The sequence below is a fragment of the Sinocyclocheilus rhinocerous genome, unplaced genomic scaffold (assembly GCF_001515625.1).
Source record: "Sinocyclocheilus rhinocerous isolate Xijiao unplaced genomic scaffold, SAMN03320098_v1.1 scaffold7753, whole genome shotgun sequence".
NCBI classification, from domain to species: Eukaryota; Metazoa; Chordata; class Actinopteri; order Cypriniformes; family Cyprinidae; genus Sinocyclocheilus; species Sinocyclocheilus rhinocerous.
This window is the reverse complement of record NW_015661966.1, coordinates 19,265-22,485: the sequence shown is the minus strand read 5'-3', so window position 1 is coordinate 22,485 and position 3,221 is coordinate 19,265. Positions and strand designations below refer to the sequence as shown.

General features: G+C 38.8%; 1 pseudogene; it reads right to left on the bottom strand.

Moving 5' to 3' along the window:
- Positions 1 to 474: 474 nt before the first annotated feature.
- LOC107726981 (uncharacterized) lies at positions 475 to 2,199 on the bottom strand (annotated as a pseudogene).
- Between the last annotated feature and the right edge of the window lie 1,022 nt (positions 2,200 to 3,221).

Here is a 3,221-nt window from a genome sequence, read left to right as displayed (position 1 = left end):
TCCACATACTGCTCCAAAGGCCGTCCCTCCTGCCGGAAATCAAATAGAAAGTCCTCAGCCCATTTCATCTTGTTTTGGGGTCTGCTGTTCTGTCACGATTCCGCAGGAACACGGGAACGAGGAATTCTTCAATAAACAGTCTTTATTAACTCAATCGTTGGGAACACAGGGACCGTAGGAAACACGGAGCACACAAAATGGCCTATAACAGCGGACGCCAAACACGGGGAAACACAGGGTTTAAATGCACAGTAACTGATGGGACACACCTGGGATCAAATGAACTAAACGGGGAACACCTGGAACAAATGAACATAAGGACAGGAATGGGAAGGACCAAATAAGAGTCTGTCACCTGTCTTGCTCTGTTGATCTCCATATTTATTTACCGCTTTCAGTACAGTATATGGACAAAACATAATTGAAAGCTTTATGCAAATATCCACTGACATGAAGATAAATAGTGTTGTAATCTGGCCTGTTATTTGTAGAGAGCATTTTATTGTAATATTGTATTCATCACTATTTCCTCTCGGTGCTGTGAGTCCTTCCTCCCTGCAAAATAATGCAACACAAGCGTTTACTTAGCTCTCATGATTGCAGATTGATACAGATCAATGTGAATCATCTCAAAAACTCACCAGCTCTTCTTGCACAGATGATCTGAAGAAGAATCACAGTAGGAGCAGCAAACGCTGCAAACTCAACAATAATCACAATCACTGCAGGAAAGATGATGGACACAATCAAGAGAAAGAAAGAAAAACAGACTCAATCTGTGAAACTGGTAATGAAATCAAAGGTATAAAACAACAAACAATGTAAAGACGTGTGGTACCTCTGAATAATGATGCAGCAGTCCTACTGACTTCAGTTTCTGCTGGATCTGTGATCATGTTTGTTAGTTCAGTTCAAACATAATGAACATAGAGACTAAACATCAATATCACAACATACTTGAGCTTCACATCACAGAAATGATAAATGAACTTCCACTGCTTCGTGAGTTTGTCATCTATTATTATGTAAGATTTCGCTTAGGATCCTTTTATGCTCAGAAAGGCAATGGTTACCATATTGACTACATGAAGCAATTATGCCTAATTTATATGCAACCCTTCAGTTTGTCCTGAATGAATGACATTATTAATCCTCAAGTCATGTCTCTGTATCAGAGAGTCTTCTGAAAGTAAGTTATGAAAGTTTGTTTCTCACCTGAATACCTGACAGTATATGCGACTGACGTCTTGACTTGAGTAACTTCACATCTCCACTCTCTGTTGTGATCTTCATTCAGGAGTGTTGTAGTCAGAGTGCTGATGCAGTGATCTGGAGCTGATATCTGGAGTCTGAGTTTATCAGTTTATCACCAGCCTGATTCACCCAGAACAGATGAATTCCCTCAGAACGGATCCAATCACCACAAGAGACTCCAGTATATGAATACAACTGACAGGAGAGAGTCACAGAGCGGCCTGCACTGATCTCAGTCTGTGAGGATGAGACTGAAACACAAAAATCACATACATGTCAAGCATCATGGGAGCTTAAATTAAGAATTTAACTTTTTTAATTGAGCACATAATCGTAAAATTACCACGAAGAACATGCAGGTAAACACGAGCATCATTTCCTTGTTGTTTGTCATTCACATATTGTCTGCAGATGTAAGATCCATAATCTTCTTTTGTGACGTTCTTGATGTTCAGAGAGCAGTCAGACCCCAGACTCAGTCTCTCATGTCTCTCTGTGTTTTTCTTCTTTATCCCTAAACCAATCAGTTCAACTGTCTCTGATTGACTGAATCTGTTATAGATCCATGTAGTTGATTTACAGTCATGAAGAGCATTATTACAGGGCAGACGGACATTTTCACCAGAACTGATGAATACATGAGCATCATCCACTCCCCTGGAACCTGAAACGCAAGAACATTTGAGTGATTATTATACTATATATGAATAAATGAAGACATAAAACATACCAGCATAAAATCACTTAATGTAAATGAGAAACTATACAGGAATAATCCAGTATGTTCTGTTTGTAACACAAGAATAAACTGATCCTGTTCAAATGAACTCTTTCTCAGACTAATTCCACTAAATGTCTTGAAGAGAAAACACATATTTCTTTACCTGTGAGAAGTGAAGAGAGAAAGATCAGTCCCAGCAGACACAAATGACACTTATCAGCCATTTTCTCTTTCTGTCAGTCTTCCTCTTCATTATATGTTCACAACTCTTTCTTGAAATACTATCAGCTCGTCCTGTCTGTGGTTTTTAACTTCCTCTGATCTACAGACTCAGTGTTGAAATGTATTCGAGTTGTTATATATTGACTCAATGACTTTGAGTTCAACAAACAGTAGCAAACACTTTTATTAAACACTGTTGTTCACTCTTTTCCTTTCACAGGTGCTGGGTGCTGGTAGGAGGAACTGGATGGCGTTCAATAGAAGATGACTGAAGACAGGATATCAACCCGTAAGACTCACAGGTAGATAGTCTGGTATGCAGTTCATCTTTCTTGAAATACTATCAGCTCGTCCTGTCTGTGGTTTTTAACTTCCTCTGATCTACAGACTCAGTGTTGAAATGTATTCGAGTTGTTATATATTGACTCAATGACTTTGAGTTCAACAAACAGTAGCAAACACTTTTATTAAACAATGTTGTTCACTCTTTTCCTTTCACAGGTGCTGGGCGCTGGTAGGAGGAACTGGATGGCGTTCAACAGAAGATGACTGAAGACAGGATATCAACCTGTACGACTCACAGGTAGATAGTCTGGTATGCAGTTCAGCAGGGTACAACAAGACCTGACAAAATGTGACTGCTTAAACAGAGAGTCCTTGATTAACTGGTGCAGGTGCAGATGATTGGAATTCGGGTGATTGGGAACGAGTGGGTTTGGTGTTTGGTGTCTATTTGCAAAAGCACTGCAGAGATAAAAATCGGATTGGAATTGTGCCGTTAAACAATAACGGTTTGTTATATCATCAAGAAATCCATATTTTTTTGCCGGCATGGTCTGAAGATAATCTGAATCGAATTTGGTGAAAATCATTTCAATAAAGGAGAAGTTAGAAAAAGCAAACAAGAAGTTCAACCTACTATGGCATCATTGTTGTTCTCGGTTTGACTCAAGGAATCTATCATTACAATAGGAAAACAATAATCAAAAAGCTATTAGCAGTTTTTGAAATTTCATTATATTTC